Below are 13,674 nucleotides of genomic sequence, written 5' to 3' on the forward strand. Positions count from 1 at the left end.
ATACGTCTGCATACATCTTTTTGAATTTGTGTTTTTGAGTTTTTTTGGACACATACCTAGGAGTATGCAATGATCATAGCAGCATTATTTAAAATAGATAAGATATGGAAACAACCTAAGTGTCCATCAACAGGTAAATGGATAAAGATGATGTAGTATATATATATATATATATATATATATTCATACACACACACACACAAAAATATTACTCAGCCATAAAAAATAATGAAATATTGCCATTTGCAGCAACATGGAGGGACCTAGAGATTATTGTATTAAGTGAAGTAAGTCAGAAAGAGAAAGACATATACCATATACGTGCAACTTAAAAAATATAGCAAACTAGTGAATATAACAAAAAAGGAGCACACTCACAGATATAGAGAAGAAACTGGTGGTTACCAGTGGGAGGAGGGGGAAGGACATTACTGGGATGCGGGAAATAGGAGGTACAAACTATTGGGTGTAAATGGGCTCGAGGATGTGTTGTACAGCACTGGAATATAGCCGATATTTTGTAATAACTGTAAATGGAAAGTAACTTTTAAGAACTGTATAAAAATAAAAACTTAAACATCTAAACAAAAAAAAGAATAGGATGGGCTTGGGATCATTCTGTATTGAGAACAGATCATGGAATAACAGAAAAACACGTATTTTTTAAAAATTAAAAATACATTTTTTAAAGAAATGCTGGGTCTCCTTTGTTCCTTCAGTTCCACTGTCACCTTTTCCAATTTTGTTCTCTGCTTGGGGAGACTGGTCTTTGGGTCTCTTCAATAGCTCCCTGGCCTTCTGGCTCTTCCCTGGGGGTCCTGGTAAGAGGCAGAAAGAGGAAAGAGGGTGAAAATGTTTTAGTCACTCAGTCCAACTCTTTGCGGCCCCACGGACTGTAGCCCACCAGGCTCCTCTGTCCATGGGATTCTCCAGGCAAGAGTACTGGAGTGGGTAATCGTTCCCTTCTCTGGGGGATATTCCTGATCCAGGGACTGAACCCAGGCCTCCCGCACTGCAGGCAGATTCTTTACCATCTGAGCCGCCAGGGAGAGAGGGTGAGGTCTGGGCACTGTGCCCTCTGGCTCTTCCCTGGGGGTTGCCCTGGGATGTCTATGTCTGTGACTCTTCTTTCTTTTTGTAATCCCTTTCTCCTGTTTCTCCAGACCCCACTGTTAAACACTCTGGTGTCACCCCTTGTGATTTCCCTCCACCTTGCCCATATTTTAAAAAAGTATTTATTTGGCTCTGCTGGGTCTTAGTTGTGGCACACAGGATCTTTAGCTGCAGCACATGAAATCTTAGTTTCGGCCTGCAGGATCTTGTTCCCTGAGCAGGGATCAAACTTAGGCCCCCTGCGTTAGAGAGCATGGAGTCTTAACCACCAGACCATCAGGAAAGTCCCCTTGCCCATATTTTTGAAACGGTTCCTATATTAGACCTTCATCAGATTATCCTAATTCAAGTGTGCCATCTGTTTCTTGCTTGCAACTGGATGCAGTAGATGCTAGTCCTCATATCTTGAAAACCTGCTTAAGGTTTCTCCCAGCTCATCCTTATTCATGTGTGCCTCCATCTCCTTCATTTTAAATAGTTTTTTCCAGCAAGTAAGTCAATCAGAGATGTTGGTTTATTTTCATGGATGTGTAAACACTAATCTGGGGAAAGGGGGGCTGTTATGTCATCCAAATACAAACACAAAACAACCTACTTTGGTAGCAGCCAATGTACAGGGCAGCTTGTTCTTCATCTCAAGAGAAAGTGACCCTGGAAGAGAGAAGGTCCCTCTGTCCTCTCCTGACTGGACTTCTCCGTCGTATTTTCTATTTCCTCAAGGCAGAGCTTGAGACAGGGGTTTGGGTGTTGGTGGTTTGTGTAGGGAGGACCCTCAGAAGAAAGAAGGAAGCAGGGTAACACTGAAAAGGTGCAAAGCAAGAATATGGCCCCAGCTGGAGTCTCATACCTGATACTCAGGGAGTTCTGGAGCATAAATGGTAACACAGGGTTTGTCCCACTTTGAGGCAAAGGTGCTGTCTTTGTACCCTTGTGTTCATCTGTTATTGGCTGCAGACTGACTGTGGGGAAGCGCTGTCATCTGGGGCTGGGGTGGCTGCTGTTCCACTGAAGGCAATTCTCTGAAGAAGTGGGGGAGGTGTGACCCAACAATCACAGCAACTGGCGGGTGGGGTGGCGGGGGAAGCACCAGCCTGGCAAAGGGTGTCTGAGCAGGGCCCAATAGTGTAGATTACATCCTCCCAGCTTTGTTCAGTGCGTACAGAACTACCATTGCTTCACTTCACTGATTAACATGTACTTTTATCCACTCCCTCGCTCTCTCCCTAACTCCTTTCATTTTTTTTTTTTTTGTAAATGTAAGCTCCTGTTATATAAGGACCAATGGGATATATTTGAGAAATATAAGACGTGGTTCCCTCTTAAAGGCTCTTCCTGTCTCATTGAAATGACATGTCCTACCATAGAAAGCAAAGTGTGAAGGTACTTTGGCATGCATGCATGCTAAGTTGCTTCAGTCGTGTCCGACTTTTTGTGACCTCATGGACTGTAGCCCTCCAAGCTCCTCTGTCCATGGGATTCTTCAGGCAAGAATACTGGAGTGAGTTGCCATTTCCTACTTTCCTACTCCAGGGGATCTTCCCTACTCAGGGATCAAGCCTGCATCTCTTATATCTCCTGCATTTGCAGGCAGGTTCTTTACCACTAGCGCCACCTGGGAAGCAAGGTATGAAGGCACATTTAATTGAATGTTAACTTGCGTGGCTGATAGAAACAAACTCTGGGAGTTTAGAGAAACCATCATTCCATTCGGGTCAGGATCATCATGGCGGATTTAAAGGTGAAACCACTCGTGAGGTAACCAGAGCCAAAAATGGCGCCCGGAATCTTCCATTCCCCCTCCCTGGGCTCTTCCTTCTCAGCGATACTGGTGGAAAACAAATGGTGTGTTCAGTTCACATCCCCATTTAATTCAGTTCCTTTTAGGCCACACGAAGTTTCTGTTCCAACAAAAGGCTCTGGAGGGGTGGCTCTGCAGACACCCTCTTGTTCTGTCTTAAAACAATGGGGCGGGACGGGTCATTGTAGAACGAGGTGGAGGCTGCGGCCACCCAGCCCAGAAGGCACAAATGCGGCCTTTCAAGTCAGGGCGGTAACTCAATCCTTCTTTCAGTTCTATCTGTGGGATGAAACCAGGTGGAAAAGCGAAGGGGGAGGAGATTGTGGCAGTTTTGACCTATTCAGGGTGTGTGGAAAAGGATTCTTTCTTCACCTGGGAGATAAATGTGCATTAAAAAAAATTATAGTTCCTGTATGATGTTATATAAGTTACAGGTGTACAATATAACGGCTTCTCTGGTGGCTCAGTGGTAAACAATCCGCCTGCAGTGCAGGAGATGTGGCAGGAGCTTCGAGTTCAATTCCTGGGTTGGGAAGATCCCCTGGAGAAGGAAATGATAACCCACTCCAGTATTCTTGCCTGGGAAATCCCATGGACAGAGGAGCCTGGGGGGCTACAGTCCATGGAGTTACAAAAGAGTTAGACATGACTTAGTGACTAAACAATAACAAATACAATATAATGATTCACATTTTAAGCATTACACTCCAGTTATAGTTAATATAAAATATTGGCTATATTCCCCATGTTGCACAATACATCCTTGTAGTTTATTCTATACCTAATAGTTTGTACCTCTTACTCTCTATCCCCTGTTGTGCCCTTCCCACCTTCCCTATCCCCTCTGGTAACTGCTAATTTGTTCTCTATAACTGTGAGTCTGCTTTTTTTTTTGTAATATTCACTAGTTTGTAGTAGTTTTCAGATTCCACATATAAGTGGCATCACACAATATTTAATAAACGTGCATTTTTGATGTTACCCGTCTTTGTCTCTGTCCATCTCTCCCTTCAGGGCCCCCGTGTGGTCCCTAGACTTCAGGCCAGGTTGATCAAAGTTGGAATACAGAGACCAAATCCTTCTGCAAAGCAAGAAGACCTTTCTCCAGGTTCCCTGGCTCTATCCCACTGAATCTGTAATCAGCGTCTCCAAGTCACAAAATGTCGGATTGGAGCTGCTGTCATTGGAAAGAAGGGAAATTGGCATGTGGGTTTGTCCATGGCAGAGGTCCTGAAAGGTTTCCTATTTAATGTTTTATTTACATTAAAAAAATAGGCAGCCTCTCTGAACTGGAGAGGATTTAGTGTGTGCACGTGTGTGCGGATCATGCTTTGAGGGCTGTGTAGTGGGAGCTTCCGTAGTACGCCGAAACCCACTCCTCAACAGCAGCCATTTTCAACATGATCCTTGTGTTTGCTTGGCAAAATTCAGGATTGGAAAAACAAAAGGTTTTCCTGCCAGATTCCATTAATTTCAGCAGCAGCAGTAGCAGCAGCAATCTGGTTCTGTCAGATGAATGTTTGACAAGAACGACCAGGAGTGAGGCTGGGGAGTCTTGTGTGATCTTTTCAGTGAACGTCTAGGTTCTCTCTGCCCATCCTTCCTCTTCCTAAGGAACAAGTGGCCAAAATGACAGGAGGATGTGCAAGTGAGCTGGCAACATCCCAGGAGTAGGTGGGAGGACAGGGGAGCTCTGGGAGGGAGCAGAGATGTGGAAGAAATCAACACCGTGGGCTCATGTTGGGAGTGTCCCCTCTGAACCAAACAAGACAGATGTCAAGGGTCACTCCTCACCTGCTGGGGCTGGAGAGCATCCAAGGGGCCTGGTGCCCAACTGTGAGGCCACGGGATAAATCCCAAGGCGTCTGCTCTCTGGGGTCGCAACACATTGCCTGGAAAACAGGAGCTGCCTGGTTATAAAGGGTGACCCAGAGTGAGCAGGAATGAAGCTGGGGAATTTCCACTGGTTCCATGATGAGGCTGCCTTGTGTGTGACCCGCTTGGAATTTTTTAGGAGTCCTGTAAGCGGGCTGGAGACGCCCCCTCAGGGGTAGGGTCCTAGAATCTGGTCCTGCAGTTAGATGATGATACTGGACAAAGGGCTATTTGGTCAGTTTTTTTTTTCTTAGATTTTATGGTCTGGGGGAAAATTTTATGGAATTGGGAGGATCAGTGAGCACATGATCAACCTAATGAGCTCAGTGGATGGTCACCAGCCTTTGCTGGGAAGGTGCATGGAGCTGAGAGAGTCAGATCTGCTCACACTCAGGAGTAAATAGCTTCTCATCACTCTTTGGATTAGCTCACTTTTCCTGAATTATCAAGCTCATCATGGCTCTTCCACGTGGTTGGTGAGGGTCCAAGCGGTTGTTTAAAAACAAATAGCCAGCAAAGACAACACCCCACCATCCACCCACCCAAGCATCTCACAGCCTTCTGACAAAGAGCTAAGTCGTACTGATGCTGGGGGTGTCAATGAAGCAGCTTCACTTACTGAGTCCTTGTTGTTATGCCTCTCCCGGGCCAAGTTCTGGATTACACGTTTAGTCTTCTGTTGTTCCTGGGAAGGCATGGTTATCTTTTTAAAGAGATTGAAGTATATAGATGATTTAAAATGTTGTGTTAGTTTCAAGTGTGCAGCAAAGTGATTCAGTAATATATATATGTGTGTGTACATATATACACACACACACACATATATATTCTTTTTCATCTTCTTTTCTGTGACTGCTTGTCACAGAATGTTGACTATAGCTCCCTGTGCTATACAATAGGACTTTGCTGTTTATCTATTTTATATATGGTCATTTGTATTAATATCTAGATGTTCAAGCTGGATTTAGAAAAGGCAGAGGAACCAGAGATCAAATTGCCAACATCCACTGGATCAGTGAAAAAGCAAGAGAGTTCCAGAAAAATATCTAGTTCTGCTTTATTGACTATGCCAAAGCCTTTGATTGTGTGGATCACAACACACTGTGGAAAATTCTTAAAGGAATGGGACCACCTGACTTGCCTCCTGAAAAATCTGTATGCAGGTCAAGAAGCAACAGTTAGTACTGGACATGGAACAACAGACTGGTTCCAAATTGGGAAAGGAGTACATCAAGGCTGTATATTGTCACCCTGCTTGTTTAACTTGTATGTGGAGTATACATCATGAGAAATGCTGGGCTAGATGAAGCACAAACTGGAATCAAGATGGCTTGGAGAAATATCAATAACCTCAGATATGCCGATGACACCACCCTTATGACAGAAAGTGAAGAACTAAAGAAAGAGCCTCTTGATGAAAGTGAAAGAAGAGAGCGAAAAAGTCGGCTTAAAACTCAACATTCAGAAAACTAAGATCATGGCATTCAGTCCTAACACTTCATGGCAAATAGATGGGGAAACAGTGAGAGACTTTATTTTTTTGGGCTCTAGAATCACTGCAGATGGTGACTGCAGCCATGAAATTAAAAGACGCTTGCTCTTGGGAAGAAAATTTATGACCAATCTAGACAGCATATTAAAAAGCAGAGACATTACTTTGCCAACAAAGGTCCGTCTAGTCAAAGTTATGGTTTTTCCAGTAGTGATGTATGGATGTGAGAGTTGGAGTATAAAGAAAGCTGAGCACTGAAGAATTGATGCTTTTGAACTGTGGTGTTGGAGAAGACTCTTTAGAGTCCCTTGGACTGCAAGGAGATCCAACCAGTCCATCCTAAAGGAAATCAGTACTGAATATTCATTGGAAGGACTGATGCTGAAGCTGAAACTCCAATACTTTGGCCACCTGATGTGAAGAGCTGACTCATTGGAAAAGGCCCTGATGCTGGGAAAGATTGAAGGTGGGAGGAGAAGGGGATGACAGAGGATGAGATAGTTGGATGGCATCACCGACTCAATGGACATGAGTTTGATTAAAGTCCGGGAGTTGGTGATGGACAGGGAAGCCTGGCATGCTGCAGTTCATAGGATCTCAAAGAGTCGGACAAGACTGAGCAACTGAACTGAATTGAGTTTATCTCTCCCTACCCACTGGCATGGATATCTTGTTTTACAAGTGAGGAAACACAGTTAAAGAACTTAATCTGCCCAGAGTCACATAGAGCGGGGACTTTAGCCCAGTTCTGTTTAACTGCAAGGCCTGACTAAAGCCCCTGGTAGTGATGATGGTCAGTTTTACATGTCATCTTGACTGGACTGTAGTACCCAATTATTTACTCAAATCCTAATCTAGGTGTTGCTATAAAGTTATTTCACAGGTGTGGTCAACGTCTATGACTGATTCACTTTAAGTAAAGGGATTTACTGTTAAAAATCTGTATGGGCTGCATCCAATCAGTTGAAGGCTTTCTGAGCCAAAACTGAGGTTTCCCAGGGAAGAAGGAATTCTGCCTCCAGACTCAGCATCAACTCCTGCTGAGTTTCCAGCCTGCTGGCCCGACCTACAAATTTCAGACTTGCTTGTCCTGTGGATTTGGGACTTGCCAGCTCCCATAATTGCATGAGCAAATTCCTTGAGATAAGTATCTTTATACACTCACATATACACAGAGTCTACTGGTTCTGCATAAAAGACCCATGGGTCTTTTATTTAGGTCCTATTAAATAATAAATTCCTAGTTCCATAGGAAGAGATTGTGTTATTATTGCTCAATAATTACATTCACTGAGCAAGGCAGCATGATAAGTTCTGTAATAAAGGGGCATCTGCCCTGGGCTCTACGCTTTAGAGCTGAAGGAGGAAAGAGCATGGCTTTTGCTCTCAAGGGAGTTTCATTACAGTTGAGAAATACTGCATTCCATTTTGTCTTATTCTTTGATATCTCCTCTCCGAGCCTTTATACTTTTACTGGGAGGGTTTCTGTCTGCTCAAGAGATGAGGACTTTGTCTTCCCCGGGATAAAAACCTGCTGGAGATGGTTGAGGAGGTGGAAGGTTGAGGGAGTGATGGCGGTAAGGGCATGTTCGAATGGACTATTTTAACATTTGTCTTCTGCTTTCAGTTCAGTTCCATACATTTATTCCTGCCTCGCTGGGGAGTCTCACTCTTGTCCTCTGGAAATTCACACAACTGACTAAAATGCAAAGTATGTTCTGAGATACCATGCTGGAGCATGAAGCAAGTGTTAAGGGATCTCAGGAAAGGAGATAGTTCTGATGGGGAGGTCAGGCAAGGCTTCTCAGAGGCATCATCATTTGGAGGATAACTCCTCTTTGGCCAGAGGGGCAAAGGTAGGGGTGGAGACTACTCCCGAGAGGGGTAACATCTCCAGGAAAGGCACAGGGGCAAAACACCTGAGGCACATTCACACAGCTTTGAAAGCATGGTTTGTTTTTTTGTTTGTTTGTTTGTTTTTTTTATTGGAGTATAGTTGCTTTACAATGTTGCGTTCCTTTCTGCTGTACAGCAAAGTGAATCAGCCATGCATATACATATATCCCCTCTTTTTTGGATTGCCTTCCCATTTACGTCACCACAAAGCATTGAGTAGGTTCTCATTAGCTACCTATTTTATACATCAGCTCAATTCAGTTCAGTTCAGCCGCTCAGTCATGTCCGACTCTTTGCAACCCCATAGACTGCAGCACGCCAGGCTTCCCTGTCCTTCACCAACTCCCAAAACTTGCTCTACTCCCTTATCCATAGTACTGTATATTGTCAACCCCAGTCTCTCAATTCATCCCACCTCCCTTTTCCCCTCTGGTGTACATGTGTTTGTTCTCTATGTCTGTGTCTCTCTTTCTTCTTTGCAAATAGCTTCATCTGCACTGTTTTTCTAGATTCCACATCCAAGCATTAACGTTTGATATTTGCTTTTCTCTTTCTGACTTTCTTCACTCTGTATGACAGCGTCTAGGTCCATTAATATTCAACTTAAGTTGATGTACAGGTTGAAAGAAAAGAAGGGATATGGAGTAGGATGTGGGCCAGAATAGGAAAAGAATTGAATTCAGGTTCAGACTTGGGATCATCTACAGAGTAAAATAATCAAACTTTAGGAAAGGGTGTTATTTTCCATTTTAGTTCAGTTTATTACATGGCTCTGACGTGGTTAAAGTATATACTCTGTAGTATAGGGGTAAAATGGTGTGTCTAAGAAACAGAAGGATACAGCCACAGGCTGCAGGAATTTAGAGTCATCCTGGGGTGATAGATTTATTAATAGTAGGCCTGGAGAATTCCGTGGACTATATAGTCCGTGGGGTTGCAAGGAGCTGGACACGACTGAGCGACTTTCACTTTTAACATTCATTTGAGAAACTTTCATTCAGTGTCTGCCATGCTTTAGAAACTCCTGGAGCATGTAAAATTAAATTTGGGTATGCCCCCAAGGAGCTTACGACTGAGTGATAGAAGACAGGAAGGTAAATTATATTTTATTTCCTAGTATTTAAATGATATGATGGGACTCTTCCTAGTGGTCCAGTGGCTAAGACTCTGCAGTCCCAATGCAGGGGGCCTGGGTTCGAGCTTTGGTCAGGGAACTAGATTCCACATGCAGTAACTTAAAGATCCCACATGCCTCAACTGAGACTCAGTGCAGCCAAATAAATAAATATTTAAAAAATTAAATAAAAATAAAAAACTCTTTAAAAAGCTATGATGGAGGAATCATACTGGTAATTTGGGAGTCCAGAGGGTTGATTTGAGGAGGTAGGAAAGAAAGGCTCTCTGGAGGAGTGTGTTTTTAAATCCTGAGACTTGAGCATGTTTAGGATACAAAGTGATGAAAAGGAGACAGCAGAGAAGGAGAGACTCAAAACGAGGAAGGTGATGGGTGGTGAGGGGTGGGACCTAGAGCCAGATGAAGGATCTGCCTTGGACAGATTAAAGGATGCTTCAGAAGGAAGGTAGAGATGACAGGTAAAGGTATAGACAGGTTAGTGGTGAGGAGGAAGCCAGCGGAGCATGTGTCCTACGTTGTCAGTAGTTTTGTAAAGAAGTAGGCAAGGATGAAATGGAGTGAGGAGGAAGGGGAAAGAGGAGGATTTGGAGGTGAGAGAAGATACCCAGAAAGGTAGGTGAACCAATGTTCGTTGCAGGATTATTTACAATAGCTAGGACGTGGAAGCAACCTAGATGTGCATCGACATATGAATGGATAAAAATCTGTGGTACATAAATACAATGAAATATTATTCAGCTATAAAAAAGGAACACATTTGAGTCAGTGCTAATGAGATGGATGAACCTAGTGCCTATTATACAGAGTGAAGTAAGTCAGAAAGAGAAAAACAAATATCATATACTAACCCATATATACAGATCTGGAAAGGTGGTACTGATGAACCTATTTGCAGGGCACTGATGGAGACGCAGACATAGAGAACAGACTTATGGACACAATGAGTGGGGGAAGGAGAGGGTGGGACAAATGGAGAGTAGCATGGAAGCATATACGCTACCATATGTAAGATAGACAGCCAGTGGGAATTTGTGGTATGACCCAGGGAACTCAAACCAGGGCTCTGTGACAACCTAGAGGGGTGGGATGGGGTGGGAGGTGGCAGGAAGGTACAGGAGGGACTTGTGTATACCTATGGCTGATTCATGTTGATGTATGGCAGAAACCAACACAATGTTGTAAAGCAATTGTCCTTCAATTAAAAATAAATAACCTAAAAAAAAAAAAGGTGGGTAAAGAGAGGAGAAGAAAGACGTAGTGGCAGGGTTGGGTTTGAAGATGCATGGTGTCAATGGTCGTGTGGCTTCCACTGGTTGCCCTCAACAGCTTGGCTGCAGGAGCAAGGGCATTTGATAGACATGTGATCCTTAAGGATAATGGCAAGGAAGTGACTAAATGGATAGATGGATAGAAAGGGGAAAATGTGAAGCTAGTTGAGAGGTGATAGTTGGAGAGACATTTATTTTGTCATGGACAGAAAGTATCCATGAGATGCAAAAAAAAAAAAATAAAAGTTTACCCGCAGTTTAATTCTCCAGCCCCATTTTTACAGAAAACACTTATATAGGATGGTAAGGCTAGATTTCAGAGAGCCCAGAAAGAGTTGAAGGGAAGTCAAATGAGAAGGGGGATCCAGGCAGGTGCTTGGTAAAGGTGAAGACCATCTGGCGGAGGAGGAGGAGTTGGGGTGTGAGATGTTTTTGAGGTGCTACCGGCTCCTGAGTAGGTGACACTTCTCATCTCTTGTGGGACAGCAGACCCTTGGGCTTTTGCTTTAAGTTCCCAAGAGAACATCAAAAATATTGCTTCAGGCTTTCGTAGAGCTCAGATTGCCCAAGGGGAGGGGTTCCTATGGCCTGAAGCAGGATGGAAGACACTGGGGTTCTCAGTGCTCTCTGACTTTGGCCAAGGTCACCCCTGAGCCAAGAAGAAAGAAAAGAGGAAGAGAAGTGAAGTTGTTCAGTCGTGTCCGACTCTTTGCAACCTCATGGACTGTAGCCTACCAGGCTTCTCCATCCATGGAATTTACCAGGCAATAGTACTGGAGTGGGTTGCCATTTCCTTCTCCAGGGGATCTTCCCAACCAAGGGATCGAACCCAGGTCTCCCGTTTTGCAGGCAGACGCTTTACCATCTGAGCCACCAGGGAAGCCCCCCTGAGTCAAGAGGGAGGATGAAATTGGCTGGTGCCCTGATGAGAGAGGTGGGCATCCAGGCTGGGGGAGGTTGGTCCCAATGGGTTGACTCATGAAACCTTCATGGTGACATTTAATGAGTTGCTGAAGCTGATGGCCCAGATGGAGAGAGTGTGGTATGCTGTCAGGCTGAAGTCATCAAAGAGGAGTCTCTGGGGGACTGGGGCTGTTAAAAATGAGTGCTGTTTTATAGCCTGGGAATGGAGGCAGAAGTGGGCTAAGCTCCTCAAGGGGCAGTGCTTTAGAAACGTCAAAGATTGGGTCCTATGAAAGGACCCCTCTGTCCCCTATTTGGCTTCTGGCAGCTACACCAATGGGCGTGGGGTGAGGATGTGGGCCAGGCATCTTCAGGGGATAGCAGAGGGCTTGGTGAGTTGGTTACTCAGCAGATAGGCAAAGTCTCTATCGCATTGGTCTCCTTGCTGGTATTGTGGGTGTTCAGAAGTCTTACTGCTCAGTCCCGATCTGCCCACTTACAGGATGATGCTACAATCAACCGCCCCTGGAAGCTTTGGTAGGCAGAATGGTGGGCTTGGGCCACTCCCTATGATTTTGTTTGCATCACTGGTTCCTGCTGAGGCTAGTTAAGTCCTCTTTGTGTGTGCCTGGCAGACCATGATGGGGCATTCCTAGCCAGCAGGCAAGTCCTCATTAGTTCTGCCTTCCAAAATGAATTCTATTCTAAGCTATCCATCCTGAGATCTGCAGAGCAAATGGCAGTGGGATGGGACTGGGGTTGGGATAGGGGAGAGAGAGGGCTTCACAGCTATGGCAAGAAAGGTGAAAAAGAGGGAGGGAGAGAGAAGACACTTTGACGCCATTTCTTTGATGAGGACCCTAGTCTGCTCAGGCTTAGCCCAGGGAGCAGAGGAATGAGCTGGAGCTCCTGGCCCTCTTATGTCCTGCTATTCCTCTGCCCCAAAGGGCCCCTTCCTTCTCTGCAGTGGTGTCTCAACATCCTAGTTTTGCTTGTTTCTTTATACATTTCCTCCATTGTATAAAGGTCCTTGGTTCCCCTTTAGAAGCTGAAGTTGGAGAGGTGTGCCCTGTCCTTTTCCTTGGTATCTAGACGTATGCAGGTGATGTAGTCTTGGACAACTGGATGCTTCCATCTACCTGGTAATGGAAGTAATGAGCAGAAACAATTCGGTAACAGCAGAGGTACCTGAAGCCATAGGCCAGACTGGGCCTGTACGTGGGGTGGTGGCCCCTACGCTGCCTGGTCTCCTTGCTCTTCCTTTGTGTTTCTGTCACCTCTATGGGCTCTCAGTTATCCTTCCAATAAATCTCTTTTCCATGGAAATTGGAGTTGCTTTCTGTTGTTGGTAACTGAGAATCCTGACTGAGAAGCATTCCCCAAGAACCCACAGAGTTCCTTCTACCTTTTCTTAGATTCCAAAGCCCTTGGGACATGTTGCTCTTTGAGTTGGGTTATAAAACCTTATTTTCCTGTGTTATAAGCTCCTTGAGAAAAGGGATCACCTTAGATTTTTCTCTCCAGAGAGTATCTGTGACGATTTACTAGCCCTCTAACATTTACTGCATGATGAATATGCGAATGACGATGTGGCTGAGCATGCATATTAGCTACCTGTTGAGGTACAGTAAATGCCCCAGAACTTAGTGGTTTAAAACTGCAATAACTATTATCTCACACTGCTACTAGGAGTTAGGAATTCGAAGTGGCTTAGCTGGGTGGTTTTCTTGTGTAGTTTCAGTTAAGATGTTGGGTGGGGCTTTTGCATACTGGACTAGATCTGGAGAATGTAATATCAACATAGTTCACTCAAGTGACTGCCAAGTCAGTGCCGATGTTGGCAGAAACCCTCGGTTTCTCTCCATGCGGACTTCTTCACTGGGCTACTTGAGCACTCTTCCAACATGGCAGCTGGCTTCCTCCAAAGCAAATGAACTAAGCCAGAGCAAAGCACATATTGCAATGCTTTTTATGATCTGGCTTCAGAAGTCACATTCCTTCATTTCTGCAATATCCTTTTGGTTACACAGGTCTGCTCTATTTGGTGTGAGGAAGATCTATACAAGGGCACCATCTTGGGGATGTCTGCTGCCACCTGGTTCATGAAGACACCAGGAATGGATTTCAGGGTGGATTTCAGGGTCAGGGCCTACCTCAGTCAGATGCTTTGGAGATCACAGGGAGAACTAAAAAT

Source organism: Giraffa tippelskirchi, chromosome 5 (genome assembly GCF_054371585.1).
Source record: "Giraffa tippelskirchi isolate mGirTip1 chromosome 5, T2T-mGirTip1v1.2.pri, whole genome shotgun sequence".
NCBI classification, from domain to species: domain Eukaryota; kingdom Metazoa; phylum Chordata; class Mammalia; order Artiodactyla; family Giraffidae; genus Giraffa; species Giraffa tippelskirchi.